Source organism: Trachurus japonicus, chromosome 18 (assembly GCF_045865225.1).
Source record: "Trachurus japonicus isolate A0001 chromosome 18, Traja_1.0".
NCBI classification, from domain to species: domain Eukaryota; kingdom Metazoa; phylum Chordata; class Actinopteri; order Carangiformes; family Carangidae; genus Trachurus; species Trachurus japonicus.
The window spans coordinates 18,583,337-18,597,743 of record NC_140924.1 but is presented as its reverse complement, the minus strand read 5'-3'; the positions used below and the strand labels follow the sequence as shown (position 1 = coordinate 18,597,743).

At 46.6% G+C, this 14,407-nt stretch overlaps 5 non-coding genes across 5 annotated transcripts; 1 reads left to right on the top strand and 4 right to left on the bottom strand.

Moving 5' to 3' along the window:
• Positions 1–55: 55 nt before the first annotated feature.
• trnan-guu (transfer RNA asparagine (anticodon GUU)) lies at positions 56–129 on the bottom strand. Its single transcript has one exon. It is a non-coding gene; the product is annotated as a tRNA-Asn (tRNA).
• Positions 130–532: 403 nt separating this feature from the next.
• Positions 533–606, bottom strand: trnan-guu (transfer RNA asparagine (anticodon GUU)). The gene has a single exon. It is a non-coding gene; the product is annotated as a tRNA-Asn (tRNA).
• A 739-nt stretch (positions 607–1,345) lies between these two features.
• On the bottom strand, positions 1,346–1,419 carry trnan-guu (transfer RNA asparagine (anticodon GUU)). The gene has a single exon. It is a non-coding gene; the product is annotated as a tRNA-Asn (tRNA).
• A 1,517-nt stretch (positions 1,420–2,936) lies between these two features.
• trnan-guu (transfer RNA asparagine (anticodon GUU)) lies at positions 2,937–3,010 on the bottom strand. The gene has a single exon. It is a non-coding gene; the product is annotated as a tRNA-Asn (tRNA).
• A 5,920-nt stretch (positions 3,011–8,930) lies between these two features.
• Positions 8,931–9,004, top strand: trnan-guu (transfer RNA asparagine (anticodon GUU)). Its single transcript has one exon. It is a non-coding gene; the product is annotated as a tRNA-Asn (tRNA).
• The last annotated feature ends 5,403 nt before the right edge of the window (positions 9,005–14,407 follow it).

Sequence of the window (14,407 nt, the reverse complement as noted above, 5' to 3'; positions counted from 1 at the left end):
CAATTATGCCCAAGCACAGATACCTGGATAAACTACAAGTAACACAAAATCCTTTCGTCCCTGGGTGGGCTTGAACCACCAACCTTTCGGTTAACAGCCGAACGCGCTAACCAATTGCGCCACAGAGACTCTACTAGACTTACTATTGTAGTAATATTTTAGTCTTGTACAGTGACCTCAGGTAATTATAAAGTCCAAGCAGGTTCTGTCTGTTGTTCTGGCGTACACATGCTTGCATTATATACATAACTAAATTACACATCCACAGTTTTTGAGGTTGTTAAACGGCTGGATAGGTGCTATGCTAAAGGTCTGACCCATGCTTAGTCTAAACATTACACTGATCTAAATTTAGCTGATCAGGCTATATAGTTCAGTCAACAACCACAGAGAAGTCTACAGAGTGCAATTATCTACAACTCACCTTGTGTTAAGTAGCATACCTATGGTGGGCTGGTGTCTGTTCTCTTGATATTTCCATTCAATAGCATTTACTTTTTAACTTTGGAAGTTGTGCTGGCTGAAAATACTACGTCCCTGGGTGGGCTCGAACCACCAACCTTTCGGTTAACAGCCGAACGCGCTAACCAATTGCACCACAGAGACCTACTCTGAGGAGGGGGGTGTGGCCTAAACGTTCACACATTGAAGGGACACATCATACCTGTCCTGTCCGGACCTGTCACTCAACGTTTCCGCGCCCTAATTGGCGAGAATTTTAATCTAACAATAGTAAAATGGTAGAGTTAAAAAAAAAAAAATCACCCCCCTCTGTCAGTCACTCTACTCTGCTCTGAGCCGAGGAGAAAACATTTATCGTATCCTACAGTTTTTATCCAATGAGGAGACAGAACGGCATGCAGGGCTGTGTGTGCAGCCAAGGGACGCCGTGAATGTGGCGACGTAGGGACGAGGACTGTTATGGTGCGTTCAAGGAAACTCGTATTTTTCCGACGGTGAAGTGGTACCAGTTCGATCTGGTACGAGTTCACCGGTCGGAAGTTACGAGTGGCCGTTATAGTGACTTTCACCGGTAAAACAGGTCGGAAAAACACGAGTGGGTTGCCTGGAACGCTACAAAGTCGTAAGTCGTGACTTGAAGCTGTAATTTACGATTTCAAAAGCCTGCCTGGAACGCAGCATTAGCGAAAACGACCGGACCACTTACTTCTGCTTTAAGGTTAGTTAAGCCAATAACCACAGAGAAGTCTAGAGAGGGCGATTATCTACAACTCACCTTGTGTTAAGTAGCATACCTATGGTGGGCTGGTGGCTGTGCTCTTGATATTTCCATTCAATAGCATTTACTTTTTAACTTTGGAAGTTGTGTTGGCTGAAAATACTACGTCCCTGGGTGGGCTCGAACCACCAACCTTTCGGTTAACAGCCGAACGCGCTAACCAATTGCGCCACAGAGACCTACTCTGAGGAGGGGGGTGTGGCCTAAATGTTCACACATTGAAGGGACACATTATACAAATACTAACTTTTTCCACCATCATTCTGCATATTGTATGGGTACAGTTCCTGGACAAGCAACTTCAAAAGCCTTGAAATGTTGACCATATTTAACAAATACAACTTCCAGTTTTTTATCCTTTCTGTGTATTTTGGAAACTGGTCACAAAGTGGGAAAATCTGAAAACACCGCCCCAGCGTTTTCGTGTAGACACCAAAAACTGATCTTTTGAGATATGATGATGTCATACCCCCCTACCGCTCTGACCTGTAACCGGAGCCACACCGCTACACGTTTACAGTCTATGGACGTAACGTAACAACAACAACGGCCCACTACTGTTGGCTCCCTCGCCTCGGACATTGCGGCTGAAACGCGCCCTTTCATCATCATCATCATTGATAGTCATATTTACATTGACATGACTCCCAGTCAACATCATAATGTTTGGAGTTTGGATACAGTGGGGCAGCTTTCTGTCTTCTTCTCTGTTTTTGTTTATTTGTGTGGCAGCGTAACGGAGATTTTTTTCAAAACGAACAAGAAAATTGTTGTTTTGGGTGAAGCTCCGTTTTCGTGTGGATGTGGCATTAGAGATGAATAAATTATGCAGGTGGGTGGAGACTAAGGACAGAGGCCACACCAGTGCTTAATTTGTAAATCATAAGGTGCCGGAACGCAAAGTACATATGACAGCTCAGGGATGACGAGACAGGCGCAGGTCTCGGAGCGTATACAAGTGGAAACCCCTTATAGTGATCACGTTGGTCCAGAGTCAATTTGATCACTATAAGCAGTTGATATAACCGATTTTTTATTATTTCACTCAATTTTTTATGCAGAACATCATCTAAATGCCATTTGTATAGTTTTTCAATGAGAAAAATGTAACGAAGCGGTCGTCAGCGCACTGCTCCCATGCATGCGCGCTTCTCTCTCTCTCTCTGTGTGTGTGTGTGTGAACGCCAAGAGCGCTATGCTGAGATGAACGGAACGATATTGCGTTGGTCGAGCCAAAAGCCGAAAATCTATTCCTGACGTCCGCGGTCGATATAAAGTCGATAGGTTTCATTCATCCATGTTTTGACAGACAACACAAACAGTCAGTGATAGTGAGTTGCACCGCACCAACAGTCATGTGGCTCAGCCAGCCAGGTGACGCACACAGCACAACAGCACACAGCGCGGTGACATGTGCGGGCTGCTGCAGCAGTGCACGTCAAAGGGACACGGCCAAAAGTAAAATAAATAGGCTTACACGTTTTGAAATTGCTTTTGCGCATGCTGATCAGGCCTGACAAGAAAGGTTAAGGTTAGTTAAGCCAACAACCACAGAGAAGTCTAGAGAGGGCGATTATCTACAACTCACCTTGTGTTAAGTAGCATACCTATGGTGGGCTGGTGGCTGTTCTCTTGATATTTCCATTCAATAGCATTTACTTTTTAACTTTGGAAGTTGTGCTGGCTGAAAATACTACGTCCCTGGGTGGGCTCGAACCACCAACCTTTCGGTTAACAGCCGAACGCGCTAACCAATTGCGCCACAGAGACCTACTCTGAGGAGGGGGGTGTGGCCTAAACGTTCACACATTGAAGGGACACATCATACCTGTCCTGTCCGGACCTGTCACTCAACGTTTCCGCGCCCTAATTGGCGAGAATTTTAATCTAACAATAGTAAAATGGTAGAGTTAAAAAAAAAAAAATCACCCCCCTCACGCCTAAATTCCACTGGATGCGGAACGGCTGCAGATCCGCTCCGGTACGGCGGCGGAGCCGTTACGTATTAATTATAACCACCGTGTGAGCGTCCACCGACTCCGGGTCCGCTGCGTCGTGGGTCCGGAACGGCACCGGCATCCGGCAGCCCTCGCAAAACATACGCAGAGCTTCTATTTTTGCCGGACGGCGGAGCACGGCGCATCAAGCAGCACAGAGCAGGTCGTGTATGACAGGAAATCGGGAACTGCCCATTGGTCCGACCTCCCATTGATTCGACCTCCCGTTACTCCGACAAAATCAACCACAAGTCGGACCAATAGGAGGTCGAACCAACGGGTGGTCCCGTTAGTTCGAACTGTCATCGCTACTTTGTGACAAGCTCTTCCATTGATAGGAGCATGCAGCTTTCTCTCTCTCTCTCTCTCTCTCTCTCTCTCTACGCACATCACACACATACACGCGCGGCCCAGAATATCACCATATTCAGTCAGAGAGCCAGATCATGTCAGATCGCACACAACCATCATAAATGCTGATCAAGATGTGTAAACTGATAATCAAAGCCCCCCCTCCCAGAGTACAGAGTAAAAGAAATACACTTGTTTTTCTCTCCCCCCCTCCGCTCGAGCACGGCTGAACCTGGCCGGCTTGAGCTCACTTCACGGGCGCGAGGCTGCTGCAACCGCCGCTGCTGCTGACAGCAGACTGAGAGAGAGAGAGAGAAAAAAAAAGGAAATTTGGCTTTGGTTAGGTTCAGGCAATGAAGAAAGGAGTTGGTTAAGTTTAGTAAAAACAGCAGGTAGAGGCTAGACAGGCTGGAAGCATAATGAGCGTTATATGTTATTGATATGAAGTGCTTGTTTTGCAGATGCACATGATCCGATTGATCCCAGAAAGGAAAAAAGGATCAATGCGCAGCCTCCGTTTCCTTTCTGATTGCGTCCGTCTGTCTGTTCGGAGTGGGAGAAAGAGACAGAGAACCCAATCCACCTGTCTGTAATGTAAGTTTGATTTGATATGAGTGTCAAGGTTTAATTATGGACACTAATGAGCGCGCAGCAGTGCGTAAAAGTCGTGCGTAATGACAGCTCCTCGTTGGTGAAACACAATAAACTGCACCTCTTCTTCCACTTGTGTCAATATTGACAGGTGGAGCCTATATGAATAATGATAGAAATGCATAGTGAACGGTAAGAATGGAGAGTTTGACTAATAACTAGTCCAGTTCGAACTAATGAGGACCTCCCATTAGTTCGAACTCTCATTACTCCGATTGTCGGACCAATGGGAGTTCGAACCAATGGGAGGTCGAACTAATGGGAGGTCGGACTAATGGGAGGTCGGACCAGTGCCATGGACCCCAGGAAATCGCGGGCAAAATACAAAATAAAACACCCGGTTAATTTTCAAAATAAAATACACCATGTTTACAGCGGAGCATATTTCCTGCTTTACACCTTGAAAACGTTGTAATGGGCAGCGACCGGCCTGAAGTCAGCAGCTCGGAGGTTTTCAGACATCATTTCACCCCGTTTACACCATGGACAAGGAGATAGTGATCGTAAAATTAAGTCAGGTCAGCACCAAGTTGTTTCTCTACTACTCCTCTGGATTAAATTAATTGTTTTTGATTTTGTGGTTCACTTTATGGAAACTACAACCCGCTTTATCGCGAGATCACGTGTTGCCGCTGTGCGGCGGAGCCGCAACAATCAACATCACGGACGGAACCGGTGTGAGTTGACGGAGTCGGAGTACGCAGCCGTTCCGTAGCGGACCCGTTTCGGAATCGTTCCGCATCCAGTGGAATCCCGGCGTCAGAGTGTGTGCGGGGGTAGAAACTATCGATTGAGACCAAAAAACGTGATGACACCAGGCTTTGATCATGTTTATTGAGGATGTAAAGTCGGCGATTTTAACATGGGGGTCTATGGAGAAATGCTGCTTTCTGACACCAGCCCCCAGAGGCAGCCGAGGGGATTACAGTTTTTTGAACGCGGAAGTGAGCTTCACTTCTCAGACCGACAACTGCCCCCTTGATACAAATACTAACTTTTTCTACTATCATTCTGCACATTGTATGGGTAGAGTTCCTGGACAAGCAACTTCAAAAGCCATGAAATTTTGACCATATTTAACAAATACAACTTCCCGTCCAGGCGGATACTGCTTTAAATCCGCCTATGTTTTTTATCGTTTCGGTGTATTTTGGAAACTGGTCACGAAGTGGGAAAATCTGAAAACACCGTCCCAGCGTTTTCGTGTAGACACCAAAAACTGATCTTTTGTGATATGATGATGTCATACCCCCCCCACCGCTCTTACCTGTAACCGGAGCCACACCGCTACACGTTTACAGTCTATGGACGTAACGTAACAACAACAACGGCCGACTACTGTTGGCTCCCTCGCCTCGGACATTGCGGCTGAAACGCGCCCTTTCATCATCATCATCATTGATCGTCATATTTACATGACATGACTCCCAGTCAACATCATAATGTTTGGAGTTTGGATACAGTGGCAGCTTTCTGTCTTCTTCTCTGTCTTTGTTTATTTGTGTGGCAGCGTTACAGAGATTTTTTTCAAAACGAACAAGAAAATTATTGTTTTGGGTGAAGCTCCATTTTTGTGTGGATGAGGCCTTACTGTGCGTTCACACCAAAAGCTTCCAACGCGTCAAAAACACTCGAGGGTGCGCTTCAGACAAGACAGCTCACAAAACGGCAAATATTTTCAGCCGCTTTGGTCGCTCGTCACGTGACTGACGTCAAAGTTCGATCGTGCTGGTCATTGGGGAGCCGAAATACAAAAAAAAGAAGAAAAAAAAAGGCAGTGACAGGTTGTCGCTGAACCGCGTCATAGCTAATTACTAGGGGTGCAACGGTAGCTACAGGTAGCCCACGGTACAATACATACCTTGGTTTTTGGCCACGGTTCTCGGTAGTGTTGCACCGATACCGATACTAGTATCGGTAGGGGGCCCGATACCGCACTAAAATGCTGGCATCGGTATCGACGAGTAAAACAAATGACGCACCGATGCCATTTACTGATATGAACGCTGCGCCTTGTGTCTTCTCTCGCCCGACACTCACTGCTGTGTGATCACACGTGTTCAGTGCATGCCAAGCCAAGTAAGGATGTAAACAATTCAATTAAAGGGACAACGAGGAGTTTCTAATCGGTTATAAAAAAGTCTCACGTTAATGTGGATGAATCTCCGCTACCCACACTTGTTAATGGGCCCATTTTCGATAAATATATCGTTCTGTCTCTATCGTTATTTTGTTACTATTAGTGGTGGCGGAGATGCTGGTCGAGCCGACCAGCGTTTCTTTACTTTCAGTTTCGCAACGAGTCATGAGAATAACGTAGCTGAATCGCCGTTTATGGTCGGAACTACGACGGTATGTGAACCTCTTTGAACCTCTGACTTTAATTATTGATGAATGAAAACATGAGTCCGTCTTTCGCCGGTCAAAAGAATTTTACGGTGTGCGCGGAGGCTCATAAATGTAGTGTGAAAACGCTTTGCTTTTCCAAAACTCCTCGTTGTCCCTTTAATTGCAGTTAATCCTTTTCAAGGAGTTTTTTGTGAAATGTAAACAAGCAAAGCTGACATAAAGTAGCGGGATCTCTATTTAAATGTGTGCGCACCGCACTGAGCAGCGCACTGAGCACACACAGGGGAGAGAGGAGGTGAAAAGAGACAACAACACTGTTACCTGCTGTATACTGGCCTCAGCCTGTACCATCTCTAACACACAGACCAGTGTGTAACGAGTCAAAAAGCCGCCGTCACTGAGCTGCCAAACCGACGCGGGTCCGGTGTGTTTATCAAAGTTTGTTCGCCGTGCTCAGACACTGCGTCGATTTGAGCTGCGTTCAGGCTGCAGTGACGGCGGCTTTTTCACTCGTTACACACTGGTCTGTGGCCAGTAGCCTATACAGCAGGTAACAGTGTTGTCTCTTTTCACCTCCTCTCTCCGTGTGCGGTGCGCACACATGTAAATAGAGACCCCGCTACGTTATGTCGGCGCGGTCGCTACCGGAGCTTAATTTAAAAAAAAAAAAAAAAAAGCGCTCGTTGCGGTGCAGCTGAGAGCAGCGGAGTTTCCTCTGCTGCAGCTGATCAGCTGACATGTGGTCAAGACGAAGCTACAGAGTAGACCTGTCACCGTCACAGGTGTCTCTCATCTCATCTCATTATTATAGGACTTCAACCTCAGAGCTCTGTCTTCAGACCTGTCCCTGAACATCACACATGGACAGCATGGAGTTGCAGGTGTGATTGGTTACTGAGTTTATTAATGTTTACATCAGGCTGCGTTCAACCAATCAGTTTATGCTACTGTTATTTATGTATATACAGTAATCATTAGTGTAGTGGCAGGAAAGACCATTTCATGTATCAAATCTATTGTGTTGGTCAAGTCAGAGGAAAAATGTTTGGGGTGTGTTTACTGTTCCTAAATGTAAAAATGTGTTACATTGGACCCTCAACATTATTTAAAGTTTAAATAACGTGTTACTTAAACATTTTTACCAGGTAGGCAATAAAAAAGTTCTACTGGATTATAGTATTAGAAGAAAAAAAGCTCTTATATTTTTTTCCAAACTGTGTGGTATCGGAACGGTATCGGTATCGGCAGATACTGCACAGCCGGGAATCGGAATCGGTATCGGGGGCCAAAAAATGGTATCGGTGCAACACTAGTTCTCGTTACGGTTTCGGTATGTGTTTTGTGCAGAGAACTTTTTTTTTCTCCCAAAATAATGTTAAAAATTTATATTATTTCTAATATTTGGCTACTACTCCTTGTAGAGCTCTCCTCTCTCTCTATCTCTCTCTCACACACACACACACACACACACACACACACACACACACACACACACACACACACACACACACACACACACACACACACACACACACACACCTGAACTGGCTGTGAACAGCAGTGAACACCTTTAGTCTTTCAGTAGGTGAACACTCTGAAGCCACTTTCAAACAGAGATCGCGCTATATTGCCGTCATGGAAGACGTCACTATGCTGGCAGCCACAGTCTCTCACTGGGAAAGAAGGAGTTAGTCTATTGTGTTTTTTAAACAGCCTTTCACTACCTCTCATCCCTGTCAGTCAACTCCTCCTGCTGGACCTCTGTCTTTCTATCGCGCGCCGACACGCGGTCACGCGGATACACGACCACACACATGCAGTGTGCATGGACAGAGTCCTGCTGGAACTCTAATAAAAGCTAAATGTGCTAAATCGTGCTAATAACTAATTATTTTTCCCCGCGATTGCGATCAGTGACCGCTCATGCTGCCGCCTGTTTGTTTTTTTGTTTTTTCCCCCCCCTCTTCTGTGTGTGAGCTGCACTTTCAGTGTGATGGGGGGTAGGGGGGGCTGTGAGTGTGTGGAGGCTCAACAGTGATTGGACATCAACTCGCGGGGGCGGGCTTTCGCCTTAAACAGGCAGGTACACACATACACGCACAGCTGCCTGTAAAGCAGTAAGAGCTGATGCAAGCTGAATCTGAAATACCGCGGTCCAAGAGCGTATTGCACCGTGCAGGCCGTACCGAACGGTTCTGTATTTTACCGAGAACCGTTGCATCCCTACTAATTACCCTAAAGTTAACCAAGCTTTTGGTGTGAACACACAGAGATAAATGAATTATGCAGGTGGGTGGAGACTTAGGACAGAAGCCACGCCCTTCTTAGCCTGACATAGTCAAGTCTCTGTGGCGCAATTGGTTAGCGCGTTCGGCTGTTAACCGAAAGGTTGGTGGTTCAAGCCCACCCAGGGACGTAGTATTTTCAGCCAGCACAACTTCCAAAGTTAAAAAGTAAATGCAATTGAATGGGAATATCAAGAAAACAGCCACCAGCCCACCATAGGTATGCTACTTAACACAAGGTGAGCTGTAGATAATGGGCTTTATGCACAGCTCCACTACTTCCTGAAATAAGCCAGCTCCTTTATTTCCTGTCTTACATTATTGGACCAACTGATTAATCCAGGTGTGCCTGACCATTGTTGTGAGGTCAGACACACCTGGTTAATTAATCACCTGGTGATTAATCCAGGTGTGCCTGACCATTGTCAGGCTCAGGTGAAAAGGAAGGTGTCACCCGCAGTTGCGACACCAGCAGCTGTGAAGTTGCATCCCCGGCGGCAGCTCTTCCCTGCTCCATCCTCGGGCCCTCAGCTGACCGACCATGCAGCCGCAGCTCTTCATTGCTCCAGGCACAGGCCCTCAACTGCAGTGGCGGAGCCAGGAAATTTTCTGTGGGGTGGCCAGGATGGTTATGTGATCATTTTGGGGTGGCAATGTCTCACTGTAAAATATAGCGATATTTAGGTCACCTACTGTAAACCACACACATCCATAATACAGGAATACACAGGAAACTGTTGTTTTATTATAGCCATTAGTTGTTTTATTATAGTTATGAAAAACAATAATTATCAGTTCTCAAGTCACGTTTTAAATCTCTGGTACTGTAGACACACCAGTCAGACAGCGTACACTGGAAGTTATGGTATGTTACAATCACCTGCACAACATATCCAATAGACTAGAGGATGAAAAGTCAAATCAAGTCCGTTACAAATTACAATACAAAATGCATACTAAACGTTCAAAATTATATTACAAAGTACTTACAAAAGTGAAATACTTGTGCAGAAAAAGTGCAACTTTCTCTTAAAACTCTTAAATCAGAATAAAAAAGTTGATCACAAAAAAACATACAATATACAAACTATAACACATTTATGTTTGATTTAACTTATTTGCGGGAGTTATCTAACACCAATAGATATTCTAGTCAATTATCCTGTTATCAAAATTATTCAAAAAGTAATGAGACTCTAGTTGGAATGACTAATGTGACAACATCGTTTTTGTTTTTTTTTGCCTCATGTAGCTTACTAAACAGTTTAAGTACGACTTCACCGATGCATAAAGAAGTTAGACAATGCTTATACTTTTACTATCTTTTCTTGTATGTTAAATTACTAGCATTTAAACACTTCTACCTGTAATTATCTGTTGTTCATTTCCACAACGCCGCCGCCGGTATTCAGTGTTGAGACTCAGGTCGCGTGCATGGATGTGGTCGCGTGGTACCAGGATGTGCGCACACAAAAGTGTCCAGTACTGCTGTGGCAGTGCAAGAAAGGTTCCGCGGATTGTGCGGATGGTTGCATGGGTGCCTGTGGTCAGGCCAGAATTCAGCGTGAGGTGGCCACGGCCACCCCCTGCCTCCGCGGTTGCTCAACTGATGATGCTGGGTCCAGTGAACAGGTTGGCACACTACCTTGGAAAGTGTGCTGACTTTGTTGATCGGCCGAGCCTCTTCCCAGTGGTGTGCCAGGAGCCCCCAGAACCCATTGAGGTGCCCACCAGTCGCTGGCTGCTGTCCGTGTATGGCAGGGACATCCTCTCCCGCCTGGACCATATCAAGGCCAGCATCACCTCCACATTTGGTTCCATCATAAAGATGGACTCAACCAAACAGGTAATAAATAATATGTGTAACAGATATCCATGTTCTTAAAGGACAATTCCAGGCGAATTCAACTCAGGGGTGTATTTTCATATCATTTTAGGTCTAAAAGAATGAATCTGAAGATTTTCAGTTTAATCGCTCCTGTTTTGCGGTAGTTGCGTCTGTCCGCGCATCGCCACGGCAGCAATGAATGGGAGTGGATGTAAGTTCCGCTGCTTAGGCTGTTTCCAGCGCAATTCTTTTCCACAGACATCGTCAGATGGCTACTCAAACATGCACCGAGAAGTTTATTTACTTCAAGCAAGCCGACATGTTTGTAAAACTAGATCTAATTCAAAGTCTCCCGGAGTCTCGCGCGAGACCCAGTTGCCGTGCTCGGTGTGTTCAGGTGCAGTGGGAAAAGCTACCGTTTGTGTCATAAACACAGGAATATCAACTCTTTACTTGCTTCAAGTAAAAAAAACTTCTCTGCGCATCTTGAGTAGCCATCTGACGCTGTCTGTGGAATAAAATGTACACTTCAAGCAAGTAAAGAGTTGATATTCCTGTGTTTATGACACAAGCGGTAGCTCCGACTGCGCCTGAATACACCAGCACTGCAACTTCGGGCTCGCGCGAGACTCCGGGAGACTTTGAATTAGATCTAGTTTTACAAACATGTCGGCTTGCTTTAAGTAAATAAACTTCTCGGTGCATGTTTGAGTAGCCATCTGACGCTGTCTGTGGAAAAAAATTGCGGCTTTGAGGGCTGGAAACAGCCTAAGCAGCGGAACTTACATCCACTCCCATTCATTGCTGCCGTGGCGATGCGCGGACAGACGCAACTACCGCAAAACAGGAGCGATTAAACTGAAAATCTTCAGATTCATTCTTTTAGACCTAAAATGATATGAAAATACACCCCTGAGTTGAATTCGCCTGGAATTGTCCTTTAATAGATGCCATTATACACAAATGCTATTGTCAATCATAATATCACATGTGTAGATATTTTAAATGTGTACAGTGTAATTAATCTATATGTACTTGCTGCTGTAAATAGTTCTAATCACAGATTTTGGAACATCACTATTGTTAAATTCCAGATCACAAAGAAGCTGGCTGGCCATGGCGAGGGGACTGGTCTCTGGGTCACCTCCATTGGGAACGAGGTTGGCCAGATCCTCACCAGCGTGGTAACAGTGCAGGAGGGGCCAGGACTGGACAAGATGGTGGCAGGGGTGAAGGAGCGGTACCGCCAGGCAGCTATCGCACCCCCACTGCTGCTGTATGTGGACTGTGGTTGCTGCATCAATGAGGGGTCCAGCAAGCTGCAGACCAGGTTTGGGGAGTGGCCAGACCTCCACATACGACTGGACATCTGGCACTCCATGCGTAGGCTGGCCGTCGGGTGCACCACTGACGCTCATCCCCCTCTACCCCACCGTCATGAGCTCCCTGTCTGCCTGCATCTTTGAGTGGGATGCAGGGGATCTCACTCTACTGCGGCGGGCCAAGAGAGAGCAGCTCAAGCGGGAGGGTGTGCCAGCCACAACTGATGCTGCAGTGGACGCGAGGATCAGCAAGAAAGAGCTGAGCCAGTACTGCCGCAGGAGGACATGCGGCGAGGAGGCCACCATCAGCTTCATCGGGCGGCTGCTGCAGACGCTGGGAGAGGCAAACGGGAGAGACCTCATGGGGGTGCCACTGCTGGACCAGGTGCGCATGGAGCACATCTGGCGTGTGCCGCAACGCCACGTCAGGTGTATCCAGGACCTGCCTGGTGTGCAGCTCTACACAGAGACAGGCACCAGCAAGAAGGGGGGTGTTGTCATCGGTATCGCTGTGCCAGAGGGTCCACATCCCTGGACTCAGGATACTCTTTTATCAAAGCATTCACTAGTGTCAGGTCTGGACTGGGAGGAGGACTCAGGTGCTGAGTGGCAAAAGGCAGAAGCCAGTTTTATTTTAACAACAAAAAACCACTCCAAAGGAGGGAAACAAAAAACACTCACGATGAGGCAAAAAAGGCAAACAGGCAATTGGACAAGGAAGCTCAATAAACTATGGACTATGGGCTGGGGTGAACGAAGGACGAAACACTCTGGCACAAGACAAAGGGAGACACAGAACCTATATAGACACACAGGTAATGGGGAACAGGTGGAGACAATTAGAAATCAAGGCAGGCAGACTGGTGACACACAAGGGAAGGGCAAGTGACCTGAAACGAGAGGGCAGTTAGATTTCAAAATAAAACAGGAAGTCACAAGACAAAACAAAAACACCATCACTGTGTTGTGACAACTAGATTGGAAAGCTAGACCTTTTTAATGGACTAATAATATTGTATTGTTTTCTGAGGAACCAGTACAAATGCACTGAATTTCCAGCTCTACCTCCTGGAAGGCCTGAACACATGGAACCAGGACCGGGGGTCTGCGGCAGTGATCAGCAGGCTGTCGTCCCTTCTCACCTACTCCAGGGATGTGACCCAGTGCATCAACACCAACAGCTTGAAGGTGTTTGGCCGGGCTTTTGTGCCAACTTTCAGGCCACCCTCCAAATACACCAGTATGCTAATGTTATGATAACTGTCTACCTGTGTAGTGTAGTGTTTTTGGTTTGTTGGTTTTTGAGTGTACTAACTGAAATTTAGTGAGACTTTTCATTCCCAGTAGCAAAAGCAAACTATTTACTTAACATGATGCATGACATTACTGAATTAGTGCATGCTTGTGCACATGTTTATCTGTTCTTTCCCATAGGAGAGCTGCTTGGTATTGACTACCTGCTGAGTCAGACTGGGCAGCCCCTGCAGGTCAACCCCGACTCAGAGGGGGCGGAGAACATGCTGGAGGACGGGAACGAGGGCGAGGAAGACGATGAGGGTTTCGAGGAAGACCGAACACCTGACCTCACAGTGCCAGGCCTCCTTGATGACCTAAGCATGTCAACCCAGCCCGTCTTCTCCTCCCTGGCTGCTCCCATCCAGCCTACAGCCTGCACCTCACTGGCTGAGGATGCATCTGGGGTATGTAAAAGCATATTCATTTTCTAATAAATAACATCACTGGGACTTTATTTTGTCTTCACAGCTTCACTGATCTCACAATTCTCATCTGTTTTTACCAGGCTGTGGATGAGTCCGGTGTGCCAGGCATTGACAGAGTGGACAGCTTGGCAGAATATTTAGTGGAGCTGCGCAACCAGCCCTCACTAGCCCTCACCAACCAGCAGGTCAGACACTTTGATCATTTTGTTTTTTCTCCTCTGTTGTCTGTCAGTCACACATGTCCACACTTGAATGTTTTTGTTTTCTCATGTGCTGTTCTTTCTATGTTCTCTTTCTCAGGTGTCCAACATTGTCGCCTTATGGCAGAACCTGCTGGACTACGACAAGCAGCGGGTTGTCTTTGCTGCCAGACACCAGACCAAGCTGGACACAGGGAGGTTCAGGTCGCCTAAGAAGAGGCAGGAGTTCAGTCCAGGGACGGAGAATGTTAAGAGGCATGCACTCACCACCACTGCCCCTCTTGCTCTGTGGCCAGATTGCTGCCACCTCATGGAGATGATCTTCATCAGGCTCTGTGTCATCCACCACAGTCCCAAGAAGAGGGGGGCTGGTACAGTGTCCAGATGGGACCTTATCCTGGAGGATTACAGGCAAATCAGTCGGCGCATTCTGGCCAGTGGGGCAGTTATGCAGCAGACCACC